This window comes from Podarcis melisellensis, assembly GCF_964234715.1.
Source record: "Podarcis melisellensis genome assembly, chromosome: 14".
Classification (NCBI taxonomy): Eukaryota; Metazoa; Chordata; class Lepidosauria; order Squamata; family Lacertidae; genus Podarcis; species Podarcis melisellensis.
The window spans coordinates 32,856,532-32,871,594 of record NC_138546.1 but is presented as its reverse complement, the minus strand read 5'-3'; the positions used below and the strand labels follow the sequence as shown (position 1 = coordinate 32,871,594).

Genomic DNA, 15,063 nt, shown 5'->3' with positions numbered 1-15,063 from the left:
TTCACCTGAATATAATCTGTGACTCTGAGCCAGGTTACACGTTTTTCCGGTTATCTACTATCTTCCTTCTTTTTAAAAACTTTTGCTCCGAGACTGAAAATATAACTACAGAAGAATTTAGAACAACCAACGGTAACCCAAAAGACAAAGGTTACAGCCACTTTTTCAAAATAAAATCAAGTAAGGAAGGAGAGAAAGATACAGCCGTTGCTAATTGAGTGCCGCTTTCTCGTTTTTCAGCGTAGGTGATCAGTGACCTGGAAGACTATAATCTGCTGCTGAGTTCCAACCCAAATACCCCCGTCAGATCTCCAAAAGAAAGGTTGTAGGCTTGTTCACATGTCGCACTGAACACAGATACAAGCTGTATTTCACACAAACGTCTGTTCATGTGTAGAGCACACACCCAAGTGAGGTTAAAGCTGGGGGGGGCTGTGAGATGGGGAGGGTCCGAAGGGTCAAACAGAAAAGTCTGGAGGGCCACATTTGGCCCCTGGACTTGGGGTTCCTCCAACCCTGCTTTAAAGAAATGTCTCTAGAGGGCTTTGGCACCTGACCGCGGTTGGCAGATCTTGAGCTTCTAGTAGCAAACTAAGTAGATCCCACAAGCCTGAAGTCAGCTCTAATTGCTTTAACAACTCTGAGAATGGAACACTTTGCAATTTACATATTTTGTAACATTTATCGTTTTTTAAAAGCCTCAAAGCAGTTTACAAAAAAAAAGAATAGAATGGAATTCTCAACAGAACACAGTTAAAAACAAGTATTTAGAACATTCAAAAAATAATTAAAACTGACGATAATCTAAAAGCCAGGTTAAAAACACGTGTCAACATAGCCTTAAACAAAAATGGTTTTTAGGTGCTCAAAATAATACAGTGAAGGTGCCTGCCTTGTGTAAATAGGCAGGGAATTTCAAAGTGTGAGCACTGCCACACTAAATTATTAACTCTTATGTGGTAGGCAGTGTTTCTGATCACACATAGTTCCACCATAGCTATTAACTGATAGGAGCCAGGTGCTTTTTAAAATCCTGAATCATATTGCCAGGCAACTTGCTATCATAGTAGAGCTGAGCAACATGGCTTGAGATCTATTCTCTCTTAACACTTGGGAATGTTAATTAGGAAAAACCTTGCACATTCAAGATCAGCACATCAGGGATCCATAAATATGCAATGCCACCTGCTAACATTTTGACACACAGGTGCCAACAACCCCAAGCATGGGATCCTCACATGGGCAATGTTTTAAAAAACAACCACCTCCCAGATTCACATTTAAGATGCCAAGGGCTAGAAAACGATTGTAAGGAGGCTACCAGGAAACCACAGTAAAATGACTTCAGATAAGTGCCACAATAAATGAGCGGACGTGTGGTGACGCCACAAAAGCAATCTCAGAGTACCTTTTGATGCTCAGAGCACCACAGATCCCATGTTTCCCCCCCCTTTCAAATCCTTTATTATTTCATTCACATAATATACATTCTTTTCAACAAACAACTCCAAAATAAGCAGACAACTCCAAAATAAAATCATATGTAACAAAACCATAAGTCTCATGTTTTCATTTACGCTGATCTCCTCTCCGATACCTTTACTTGATATTTCTTTCTGCTTTCTTCATAGAATCTTTATAAAAATTTAAATCTCTTAAATCCTATACCAATCTTTAATTTCGATTAATCCCTTCACCTCCCTCCCCCACAGCCCAGTACTTCCCTTCACCCGCGTGCGATCTTCTTTCCCCACTATTATTTTTGTTATTGTTGCGTTATTCACTTTCTTTGTTATTCCATCCTTAATATATTATTACCCTATCTCCTTGTGCCTTTTAATGTTTGCTTCTGGCCAAAACCCCGATGTTTAAAATTCCGCTGTCAATACTTCGCTGCAAAACTAGAGTGCGTAACAGGAAGTAGCTGTTCCAGGCTTGGGACAGCTGCAGCCACCTGGCCCAAAGAAACTCAAGAGCAGGGCTGTTGCTAAGATACCAAGCCCTAGCTGCAGCTTTTGGCCTTGGAGACCAGGGTTGGGAGGAGAATGCAAGGACAGCTGGGGGGTAACTGGTGGAATACAAGCCTGGTGTCCTCTGAGGGAAGCAGGGCTTTTTCTTCTAGATAAAGAGGTGCCGAATCTTGTTGACATCCTTCCTAGAGCCATCCTAATGCATAATGGAGGCTGCATCCAAACACAACTTTATTCCATATCCCCAAACGTTTCCATATCCATAGATTTTAATGTTTTATTTCAGATTTCGCTCAATGCAACACCGACTTCTGGAAATTGAGTAACATATAAGGGAAGTTTAATGCTGATCTCCATGTTAATTGCTTCCAGGAAAATGTCAATTGCAACTTCCTAACCTGGAAAATCACAGGAGTTTTCTACGCTTTAACTTTCCCATGGTTTTCATGGATGATATAATGTGATGAAATTTGGGGTGGTATTCTGGCGTACAGTTGTTTTCCCACAGTTTTCATGAGGGAACAGAAACATGCACACCTATAAAGTCCATGTCCAATGACACACCATTGGTGTGAATGAAATTTAGCGCAACATAGCATTATATGTATCAAAAGCCAGAGTTCCTTAAAACAACAGGCAATGTAGTGTAAAAGGAAAGAAGCGCTAGCGTTACAACCAGGAAAATGAATGCAAGACTCCCAATGTCTGAAAAATGCACCTGTAGTGGAGAAGACATTGGACTCAGGCTGGTATCACATCTGCATCATACATTTAAAGCACTGTTATACCACTTAAACAGTCATGACTTCCCTCAAAGAATCCTGGGAGCTGTACTTTGTTGGCTGGGAATTGTTAGGAACCCCCTAATCCCCTCACAGAGTTACAATTTCCAGGGTTCCCTGGGAAGAGGGATTGGCTCAAACCATGCTAAGAAGCGTATGGCGTATGCATTGTGAGGATGCGGCCTAGTTCAAATCTCTATAATCCCTGAAGATCAACATGTTACATTGTGAGAAATCAGTCGAACCTACCTCATAGAATTGTTGTGGCGATAAAAAGGGGGTGGCATTTATATCCTACTCTAGGGAAAAAGAGGAGGCCTGACATGAACATAGTGGCTTCCTTTTTTGCATCAAACCCCTGGTTGTTTATGGAGGTATTTCAGATAGGCCAATGATACAGTTAATATTATGATTTGCCTTTGGACTTATTTTATTGCTGACAGGTTCAGTTTTGACCTCAAGTTATATTAACATGTGCTGCTTTTATGAACCCATCCCATGGTCTAGCAATACAGGACAAGGCAGAAATATTTAAATTAAATTAATTTTTTAATTTGTTTTCCCAGTAGTTCGCCTCCTCTCAAAATTATCATCTGGAATATTCGAAAAGGAATGAAATACTGTATTAATGACCAGGAGTGGAGCAACATGCAGTCATTCTACTTTCCTCCGTAGCATCTAATACCAATCATCTGCAGGGACCACAAGGATCACAATAGCATATCAATAATGTGATTCATTATGTACAGGGGTCCATAAATGCCTTCGTCAGGGTGGAGAAAGCAGAAAAATAAAAAAAGAAATTCTCTCAACACTAATTCATGGAAACTGAGGCGGTTCTGCCTCAAGGCATCAAGATGATGTGTCCGTCTCAAGTGGCAGATTTTGGGTCGCTGTTTGGAGTCACAGAGAGGGAGACAAACGTTGACTCACAGGACGTTATCCACCACTTCCCATACTGAAATGAATGGGAATGACACATAAGCTTTTTAAAAATAAAAAATAAAAAAATGGCACTAGCACTTAAAAAAAAACAAGGAAGGGTTTTTACTTGGCTCTGGTGGAGTGCTTTGTAAGTCATATACCCACCCCCAAGTCCTACTACTGCATCAAAATGGCTGTATTGGAAGTCACATTAAATAAGCCACAGTTGTGCTTTAAGCAAATGGGCAGCCTGCTGGTGCATGTGGCTCAAAAACTGGCTCCTCGCCACCACACACTGGGAGCAACTGCTCTCCTTCCCCTGTCATCTGGGAGCAGCCATTTCATCAGACAGGCTTAGTGGGAGAGATGGGAAGCAGGGCTCTCACTCCATCAGAAAAGGCCAGCTCCAACCGTCACCGCCCACCCTTGAGCTGTGTCAGCTGGTCATTATAACCGATTAGAAATTGGTGTCCAAGTTTGATTTTCCCCTTCCTTCCCTTTCACCTTGTGTGCCACGGTGGTGTTGTTTTTTAAGATTGTATGTAAGCCTGTGGCTGGGACAACCATGTTTTAATTGACTGTGAGCAAGCCACACTCTGAGAGCCTTTTCGGCTGAGGAGAGAGGTAACAAATGCTCTTAGTAATCCCGCATGTCTCCTCGAGATTCATGGTTTGATCCCCACACACAATGAACAGTAAGTGGCAAGCCAAAAACCAAACTTGGCTGCAGCTTGTGATTTTTATGGAAGGGAACAAACCACAAACCCACCTTTGGACAACGAGGCAAGACCTCTGAATTGTTGCTCCCAATGAAGTGTCCTTTCTGATGCATTGCTTGCATCAATGGAGGATAGAGACGGGTACACAAAACTAACATACTGTACAAAGGTAAAATTCATGTTCAGTTATGCCTCTGGCCCCCACCCACCCTGTGGCCGGCCAGAAGGGAATCCAGCCCCAGGGATGAAAAAGGTTCCCCACCTCTGGCAAACCAGGCCAAAGTCTTTGACTGTAAACCCATTATACCTTCAAAACACATTCCTTCCCTCAAAGAATTCTGGACTAGTTCTTGCCTTCATAGTTTCAATTCTCAGTAACAATAGAGTCAGAAGGGACTCAAGCGTCATCGAGCCCACCCCCCCCTTGCAATGCAGGAATCTCAACTAGCTCAAAACCCTCAACTACAGTAACCCAAATTCTTTGAGGAAGAATGTGCTTCAAATGTGCTATAAAGATATAGTGTGTACACAGCCTTCTTCACGGAGCTCACTTTGTAGACCGGAAGCAGAAAACCTAGAATTGAAGCTGAGATTTTAGAGGCACATTTCATACACCTCTAACCCAAGCTCTTCACCGGGGAGGGGGGAGCGTTCCTTTTTAATAAAGGGTAACTAAACATACATACATACATCCACTTTGCACAGACTGGGGGGAAAACATGCACCAATTATGCTGGAAGATTAAAATCTCCCACGCACATTAGGACAACAACATGAACTACTAGAAGCGCCCCACCCATTCCTTCAACTTCACATAGTTAAGTCTGCAAAACAGCTTCAAGAAGCTAAACTAGAGATCAGGCACTGGAGAGCCACCACCCAGGCCAATTCTGGCTGACTCAGAATGCAAAGCCCCACCGCAAGGCCGGACAAGAGGGAAAGATCTCCCCCATCCCACCCTGCAGCAAAGCTGGGTGGCGGAACACCTGCCCTCTTCTCAAATCAGCAGGAGGGGAGGAGTTCTGCAGAACTTTGCCACCCAGTCCCTCTCTGCCCCAAGATGCTGGGGAGACTGGCAGCAAAGCTGGGTGGTGGAACTGGATGCTGCCTCCTGGGAAAGTGCCGCCTGAGGCAGCCACCTCATTCCACCTCATAGGCAGGGCGGCTCCAGACTCAAGTAATAATAAAAATAAAAATAATGTGCGATTTTTTTTGTTTTAATAATCAAAGCAAACTTCTGTTTATACAAATAAAAACATGGATTCACTGACAAACACACAAAAGCTTTAGGAAGATAAAAGAAAATCTAGCAGATGTGAAAGGAAAGTACCCAAAATAGCTGTAAATTGGACTTTGGACATGTCCGGAATTATAGTATATATGTGTGCATGTCAATAACCGGTAGAGAAGGTAGGAAGAAAACAGAGCACATAAAACATTATTGTTATTACAGAAAAACCCTTGAATGTACTGTAAATAATTTCAGTATTCCATCAAGGCGTACTCTCAGCGTCTCCAGATTGTCAATATTTTGAGGGAGAGATTTAGACACAGACTGTCAACGTACATTTGCACAAATAAAGTGGATTGTAGCTATACTGTTGCCCCAGCACAACAAATCCACTTTTAAACACCAAACTTTTTGTGGTTCGGAAAGTGATGGAGAAAAGGCATTTAACATGTGGGGTGAATGAACAAATACACGCTCAACAGAGAACTTATGAACAGAAGTATCAGTATATATGCTCATTGTCATACAGCCCATAAACAAATCAGAACAAATGCTCAATAAAGACTGGACATAATCCAAGCACCATGTGAGCTTTGAGCAAACAAAACAGAACGAATGCTGAATGAAGAAGCTCATAGCAGACCAATGGAATGTACTGCACAGTATTCAGTAATTTCCTATTAAACCTTTCCGCCAGCTATTCATCCACTACATGGGATGCATGTGCTTTCTGCTCAAGACGTTTTCCCAAAAAACTTTATGCTGTACACATTTAATAAGGCAACTCTCCACCAGACCTTCCCCTTCCTCTTAACCAGAATATCAAGTGGATCAAAATTAAAATCATTTTAAGCATGGTGGTTTATATTTTAATGGGGTTGCTTCATTATGTATTTCAAATTTAGATGTGCTTTTTAACAATTTGGGATTTTTACCAATGCTTTGCAGTTCATTTTCATGTTTTTGCAAACTGCTTAGAAACTGCCCAGAGTCTCAATGGTACGTACATTAATGAAAAACAGAATAATGGTAAGAGAGAGTATGTGTGCGCTATAACCAATGGCCTTCAATAAGAACTCTAGAAAGAAAATTTGCAAATTAGCCTGCATATGCAGGAACAGATCACAATCCCAAACCAGAATTGGGGGCGAGGGCAGTGGCGTAGCGTGGGGGTGCAGGGGGGGCCGGCCACACCGGGTGCAAAATCTGGGGGTTAGGGTTAAGGGGCGCAAATCCACGGGTTAGGGGGTGCAAATTACTTGCCTTGCCCCGGGTGCTGACAACCCACGCTACGCCACTGGGCGAGGGTACAGTATTCAAAAATCAGACTTCATATTAGTGAAAAGTTGCAAGGTAGGTGGAGAAGGAATGGAAACCTCACCACAATTAGTTCTTTGTAACCGCCTCCCTCCCGCCCCCCCCCCAAAATGGCATTGGGTTTTGTGTGTGTGTGTTTTTAAGTTTCTCTCAATCACGCTTTCAAAAATTTAAAGTACTACTTGAGAAATTACAGTGTTGCTTGCTTAAATGAAACTCCGTTTTAAGGCCCAGATGTTACAAAACACAGCCTATTAGACAGAAAAACATTTGGAAGGGGAGGGGTGAAGAGGAGAGAAGGAACACAATGACTTTATAGGACACCCTTGGAAGTGAGGGGGGGGGGAGAAACTGAGCTGGGAGGGAGAGGAGGGGGGCCTTCAGACATCCAGGACCTCCCCCCAACGCACAGCACTTACATCTCAAGAGATTCCTGTTTTTGCGTGTACATCATGCCTTTAAAGCACAGCCTCTCTCTGCAGAAAATCATGGAAACTGTAGTTTATCCCATGGCTACAATTCGCAGCACCCCTTAAACTATACATCCCCCGGGTTCTGGAAGGCGGGGGTGAGAATGGGGTTTAAATGTCTCGTGTGTGCAACAGCCTAGCCCCCCACCCCACCCCCCATACAGGGGCACAGTGGAATTCAACAGGCTCACGCACAGTATGTCTCTTAAAGCGCAAAAGGCCGGCAGTGGGAGGCAGCGGGGCCCCATAGCGCCATAGCACAGATCACATCCCATTCCTGGCCTCTACCAAGTCAGATCACCCCAAATGCCAGACATTAGACCACCACACGCAACCCGAGAGGAACTTTGGAAGAAAAGAGAAAAAAACAGCTTCCATGCAGTTAAAAGTCCCATTCTCTCCTCCCTACAACATTCTCAAATACAGTACTGAAGAATGTGCAGAAAGAGAAGGAAGTTGTTGGGGGGGGGGAGGAAGAATCCCCCACCCGCATTGCAAAACAATTTTAAAGAGTTGGGGAGAAAATGAGTCTTCTCCTCCTCCGGCGCCTTTTGCAAAACTTCACACCGGCCTCCCCCAAGCGCCCCCTCCCCTCTAAGATTTGCAACTTTGCCTGGTCTGGAATAAAGCCACGTTTAAATTGAGGAGGGGGCTCTCCCTTCGAAGTAGATAGCGTAAAAGCGAGCTGGAGGGGGGGCTTTTGCAAGGGGGAATCAACACACACACACACCCGCCAAACAAGCCCCCTCCCCTTAGAGGAAGAGCAGCAAAGCCCCCCTTTCAGCAAGCACAGACGCCCCTTCCTCCTCCCTCTTCCTTTCTACCCACCCCCAAATCTTTGCAGGGGATCCATGATCAGCCCCCCGCCACCCAGAGGCCATCTGTAAAATATCAGACTTTAGAAATGCTTTTAAAAAGACAAAACTTACCCCCCACTTCTCCCAATATCACCTTTTAAAGTGGCATCTACCCCCCCTTCCTGGATCCCATCTTTGCTAACACACCCACAAAGCGGCCGGGAGGGGGGAGAACCCCCCCCCCCACGCGCGATTTCTCTCGAAGTGCAAGAGCCGGCCGACGAGCAAAGGAACCTGTTGCCATTATTTGCACGTGGAAGCGCACCGATCATTGACTCGGATTAAAACCCACCGCGCGAGAAGTTCCATGGGACTTACTCCCAAGGAGGCGCGCGTGCCACCGTGCGCGCCCGATCCTAAACCCCCAACCGCAAGGAAAAAGCTCGGCCTGGCCAAGATTGAATGGGCACACTTTTCCCCGACAGCAGTTTTTTTAAAAAGCGCAGAGGAGGATCGCGATCCCCGATCCTGTGCAGCCGCTGCATCGCGGGCTCCCCAAACCAGCAAAGGCGAAGAACAAACAAGAAGGAGGAAAGTTTCTCCGCTCACCACGAGACTCGCCCGCCGAGGAAGTTTCCCTCTTCGGCCGCAGGAAGAGAATTGGAGGGGGGCCCTCCAAGCATCCACGATGGGCAGCCGCGGGGGGAAATGGCCGCTCACACACCGCCCGCTGCTGCTGCGTGGTGGCTCTGGCTCTGTCCGGGACCCGAGCGCTCTGGGCTGCCCCCTCCCGCAACGCGCAAGCAAGCAGGCAGGCAGGCTGGCTGGCTGGCTGCTCTCCAACGCCGTGCGCCTGCGTGGAAAGCACAGACTTTGAAAGAGGACATTGGAGAAAAGCTATTCTTCCCTTTGCGCTTGCATGGAACTCAAATCGGTTCCATGACCGCCACCTATTGGACAGTGAGCACAAAACACAGGTCCCCCTAAAGCACAAGTGGGGGAACCTTTTTCCGGCCCAAAGGGGGGCCACGTTCCCCTCTGGACAACCATTCGAGGGCCACATGCCAGTGTAGTAGACAAGGCCAAAGACAAAAGTGGACAAGTAATTAATGCAAATTTTGTCTGTGGACTTTCTATTTGCACTCCTCTCTAACCTGCATCCCAGGCACGCAAGAGAAATTATCAGGGTTCAAAGCACTCAAAGAAGGTGCAAAGCTGTGTCAGTGAGCAGGGTGCCTAAGGAGGAGGTGTAGCCTGCTGAAAGTCCCAAGGGCCAGAGACAGGGGCCTGGAGGGCCGCATTTAGCCCCTGGGACTGAGGTTCTTCGCCACTGTTCTTCCTATAAACAAAGAGTTTTGCGTTGCACCATAGGGCATGTCTACATTGCAAGGTTAAACCATTTTCGAACCCAGTTTAAAGGGAACTGTGGTTCTATTGAAGGGAGAGGAAACTCTTGCAGAGAAAACAGCATTTTTGCAGAAGTTCACTTCCTGGCACACACTGGAGAGGAAGCCATAAAATTTATAATTTGCAGGGCACCTGCATGGAGAGAAATTTGTGCTTAAGCATATGCTCTTACAGCACAGAGCAACGGGAGCCAATGTGGGCCCCATCAGGTACTGCCTTAAACCTCCACCATCCCTAACCATTGGTCATGCTAGCTGGGGCTGCAGTCCAACACCCTCAGGGGGCACAATATTGGCTATCCTTGCCACTTCACCAGGTTCTAGGCTTAATCTTTTAAGGTGCTACAAATATCCTTTGTTGGTTTTGCTGCAGCAAGCTAACCGGGCTACACTATTGAAAGGTCTAATACCTGTAAGCACCTGATATTCATTCCGCTAGTCCTCATTACTATTCCAGCAAACACACCTTAAAAGGTTAAGGAGCCACTGTGGAGGGTTCATTGCAAAAACCTCTTTCTCCTCCCCACCTTATTGTGTCTCATTTGCTGTTTTTAGGACTTGAGTTAGCCACCCAGAGATTTCAGATTAGATAATACTTGAGAGTCTGCTGCAAACAGGTCAATCCCCTGAGGATATTTATTCTTAGATAATACCATTCCTATTGTTTCAGTCATAGGGACATATGAAGAGCTGTGCTGGATCAGGCCAAGGGACCATCTAGCATAGCATTCTGTTCCCATGTACGTTTCCGAGCACAATTTAAAGTGTTGGTACTGACCTTTAAAGCCCTAAACAGCCTTGGCCCAGTATACCTGAAGGGGTGTCTCCACCCCCATCATTCTGCGCAGACACTGAGGTCCAGCTCTGAGGGCCTTCTGGCGGTTCCCTCACTGCAAGAAGTGAGGTTACAGGGCCTTCTCAGTAGTGGTGCCCGCCCTGTGGAACACTTTCCCATCAGATGTCAAGAAATAAACAACTATCTGACTTTTAGAAGACATCTGAAGGCATCCCTGTTTAGGGAAGTTTTAATGTTTGATATTTTATCATGTTTTTAACGTTCTGTTGGGAGCTGCCCAAAGTGACTGGGGAAACCCAGCCCAGATGGGTGGGGTATAAGTAATAAATTATTATTATGGCCAACCATATAGATGCCTCTAGGAAGCCCACAAGCCGGGCATGAGCACTATAGCACTCTCCCACTGTCCTCCACAAAATTGCTTCCTCATACCTTTGCAAAACATTCCAAAAATTAAAAATTAAAAAGGAATATTGGGCACCATTAAAAGTAACAGAATGCAAATTAGAGCTGTCTCCATCTGATTCATGAAGCTAGCAGGGCTATCATGACAATATATTGTTGCATAATAGAACATTTATTACAATATCAGAACATGTGCAGCCCACTCTTTGCCCAGAAAAGTGGCACTCTCAGGGCAGCTTAAATGCAACCAATTCAAATAAAACAGTCCCCACCAGCTAGGCTTTCTCTAAACAACATGGCACAAAAGGAAGGAGTGACAGAAGGGGAAGAGGAAGAAGCAAAACCCAGCACCAACTCTTAATATATGCAGAAGATGTAAAACAGAGAAGGCACTGAAATGCACAATGTACAGCCTATCTATGCAAAGCTCAAACATAAAAGCAGGATGATTCAACACACAGCAGTAATCGATGGCGTCACAATTTTCCCAGTATTGATATGCTAATTTCCCAACCTTGAGGGGGGAAAATCTGGTTTCACCTGAATTCTAAGTGAATAGAAACAAATTAGCAGATAGCTCAGGAATTCCACGTCCCATTCTCCCTTTTTAAATCATTCTGATAAAGAGCGGCTGCTTTCAGCTCAGCCCCATGTAATCCGAAAGCAAGGGATATTCCTCATCTTCCTTCCTACCAGGCAGACCAGACTGAGTCCTTGCTCAGTTGCACTCTCTGCCATGAAGACTGCTGCCCCATTTGCAATGGGTTGATAGTTGAGGGATGGAGGGGACATAAATAGAAAAGGTGTAGTAGTACCTATTGCAACTGTGCATCCCAAGCAGTGGCGTAGCGTGGGTTGTCAGCACCCGGGGCAAGGCAAGTAATTTGCGCCCCCTAACCCGTGGATTTGCGCACCCTAACCCTAACCCCCAGATGTTGCGCACGGTGCGGCCGACCTCCCCTGCACCCCCCGCGCTACGCCACTGATCCCAAGCACATGCATCTTTATTCAATGAGAGCTTACTCCTGAGTAAGTAAACATGAGACTGCAGCTGGGGGTTGCTGTAGCTGTGTTGTTCTGGCTCTCCTGCTGCACCTTTGAACATCAGCTTGAGAATTTATACAGGTAAAACTTTTCCACCTGCTTAAAACAGCAGGACAGCAGTTGAAGGAACAGGAAAGATGAAAGCATGAATCACTGGACTCACTCTTTCATTCATGAATCACTTCCTATGAGACATCCTAAAGCAGTGTACAATAACACAGAAAGACAGTTACATATATAAAACAGTTTGAAACAATTGCACTGTTTAGACAGCCCTTCACAATATGAATTTCTGTGAACCATTTTCAACTGAAGTTTTACTAACGTTTTTTTAATTACGTGGCATATTTACAGGTTGGTGTTATTTCATTTCATATCGTTGTTATTTATTAAATTTTTATACCCCCCCTTCACCTGAGGTTCACAGTGCGGTTTACAACATAAAAACACAAAAACGCACAACATGCTAACAAACAAAACTAATACCACCCTTACCCCCAGATTGTTTAGGTCTGGGAGAAGAGGAATGTTTTGCCTGGTGCCTAAATATATGTAATGAAGGCGCCAAGCAAGCCTCCCTGGGTTGAGTATTTCACAAGCAGGGCGCCAGCACAGAAAAGGCCTGTTCTTGTGTTGCCACCTTCTGAACCTCTTACAGAGGAGGCACATGAAGGAGGGCCTCAGATGATGACTACAGGGTCTGGGTTGGTCCATATGGGGATGTATTGCAGTCCTGAGCCACTTAAGGCTTTATAGGTGAAAACCAGCACTTTGAATTGGGCCTGGAAACTAATCAGCGGCCAGTGCAGTTGGGCCAGGATTGGCATAATATCCTCAAACTGTCTTGCCACAGTCAGCAACCTGGCTGCTGAATTCTGAACCAGCTGAAGTTTCTGAACTGTCTTCAGAGGCAGCCCCACATATAACACATTGCAGTAATCTAACCTGGAAGTTACTGAAGCATAGACAACAGAAGTTAGGCTATTCCGGTCCAGATAGGGGTGCAGTTGGGCCACCAACTGAAACTAATGGACACCTGAGTGTCAAGTGACAGCAAAGGATCCAGGTGTACCCCCAAGCTATGTACCCGCTCCTTCAGAGAGAATGTAACCTCATCAAGAGTGGGCAACCTTCCATCCATTCGGTCAAGGGAACTGTCCACTAACAGTGGCTTAAATATAACTTATCTGAGCAAAGCAATATTGGTGGGTTTCCCTTTTTTTTTGTACATTTGTGAATGAGCGTGCTTCTTCAGCAGTAAGAGCAACAGCACATCTCCCCCCAGTGGCCATGAATTTCATTGCCTAAAATAAATGAATACTTTTGTTTAGCAAGTGTAACTGATACAAAAACCTAACTGTATTGACTCCTTGCTAGAGATGGGAAGGCCTGGAAAAAAACCAGAAAAAGGGGGGGGCTGGTTTTTCTCCAGAAAAAGTGGGGGGAAAGTATGTGGAATATTCAAACTATATCAAACTTTTTTTTTTTCAAATTTTTGAGAAAAAACTGCTTAGGAAAAAAACAGGGGGAAAGTGGGTTTTTCCCATTTCCCCCAGTTATTTTCAGGCCTTCCCATCTCTACTCCTAGCACCCAGACTAAGTATTGGCAAGGCACACAAAATGCTGACACATCTTCTTGAGCAGGTATGGTATCTTCAACTTTTTCAGACCCAAGACCCACATTTAACCCATACATGCATGGGGGGGGCACTGCTCAAACTTTTATCACATATTTACATGGTAATACTGCTCCTGTTGTGATCCACCTTGGATCAGGCCACAACTGGTCCCAATCCACCAGCTGAAGACCAGTGCCGTAGAGCAGGTGTGAAGAACTTCTGGCTCTCCAGAGGTTGCCGAACGACAAGTTCCATCCATCAGCCATTCTTGCTAGGGCAGATGGGAATTTGTAGATCAGCAACATCTGGAGGGCCAGAGGTTTCCCACATCTGCTCTAGGGCAAAGATTCTCAAATAGTGGTCCATGAGCTGCATTCAGGTTGCCTGAAGGTAGGCTGCAGAATAGTTGAGGAAAAAACTGTATGTGGTGACCCTGTGCTCAGGAGTTTATGAATCTGTGTTTCCTTTTAGTTTGGGGGGGACAACACAGTACTGCTAGTAGTCACTAGAGATATAGTTCTGGGTTTCTACATTGCCTCCTATGAACAGCCATCACTTTTACCACTCTAACAAGAGATGAAGGAGGCTTCAGAAACAGCCAGGAAATCCGGTCCACAGGCAAAAGAACTGCCAGTCTAAGGAAGTCTGCAGCTGGAGGCTTGAAAACTGGCTGAGCTCACAATCTGTGAACTTGCGCCATCTGGTGGTACTTTCCCATCATTAACGGGCCTCATCACCACGCACATGCTAATCCATTACCCAAGAATCCTGCCACAATTCTGGGGAGGTGGCAAAGCGAATATATGCACAGCAGATTCTGCAATTGCCTGGCCACACAAAGCACAGCTTTCCAGACCCCCAACAATCTGCAAGGCCTCAGTAAATGCATAGCAGTCAGAGATGCATGACCTAAAGAATATTGCTGCTAAGATGCCCAAAGAATAAAAAAGTACATTCAGCACCAAAGAGAATGAAAGATGGCACAAATTTTCATATTCTATGTCCAGGTGCACATTTAGAATTAAAGGTAAAGGTAAAGGGACCCCTGACCATTAGGTCCAGTTGTGGACGACTCGGATTGCAGTGCTCATCTCGCTTTATTGGCTGAGGGAACCGGCATACAGCTTCTGGGTCATGTGGCCAGCATGACTAAGCCATTTCTGGTGAACCAGAGCTGCACATGAAAATGCCGTTTACCTTCCTGCCAGAGCGGTACCTATTTATCTACTTGCACTTTGACGTGCTTTCGAACTGCTAGGTTGGCAGGAGCAGGGACCAAGCAACAGGAGCTCACCCCGTCGCAGGGATTCGAACCGCTGACCTTCTGATCGGCAAGTCCTAGGCTCTGTGGTTTAACCCACAGCACTACCTGCGTCCCTTAGAGTTAATTACTATGATTTAAAAAGAAATTTGATGCATCTCGCCTGAGTGGGAAACAAGACTGACCAGGTCTCCTGTGTGCCTCCTCACTCAGTTTGTTGTCTAGATGCTAACTGTTGATAGGCAACTGCAAGCTCTCCCACCATACGGTTCTTTATCTTTTAATTAGACTTGGACTAGACAACCCTTCTATTGGAATACAA

At 45.3% G+C, this 15,063-nt stretch overlaps 2 protein-coding genes across 6 annotated transcripts in view; both read right to left on the bottom strand.

Moving 5' to 3' along the window:
- The window catches only part of AKAP13 (A-kinase anchoring protein 13), a 247,688-nt gene extending 238,692 nt beyond the window's left edge, over positions 1-8,996 (bottom strand). For 4 of the 5 annotated variants that reach the window (XM_081888328.1, XM_081888330.1, XM_081888331.1 and 1 more), the window contains exon 1: positions 8,820-8,996. The gene's annotated coding sequence lies outside the window, so the exon portion shown is untranslated. The remainder of the gene's footprint in view (positions 1-8,819) is intronic. The other variant, XM_081888332.1, reaches the window with a different exon arrangement.
- Positions 1-15,063, bottom strand: part of LOC309356816 (F-box and leucine-rich repeat protein 13-like) — a 243,429-nt gene that overhangs the window by 12,635 nt on the left and 215,731 nt on the right. The gene's annotated exons all lie outside the window — the stretch shown is intronic.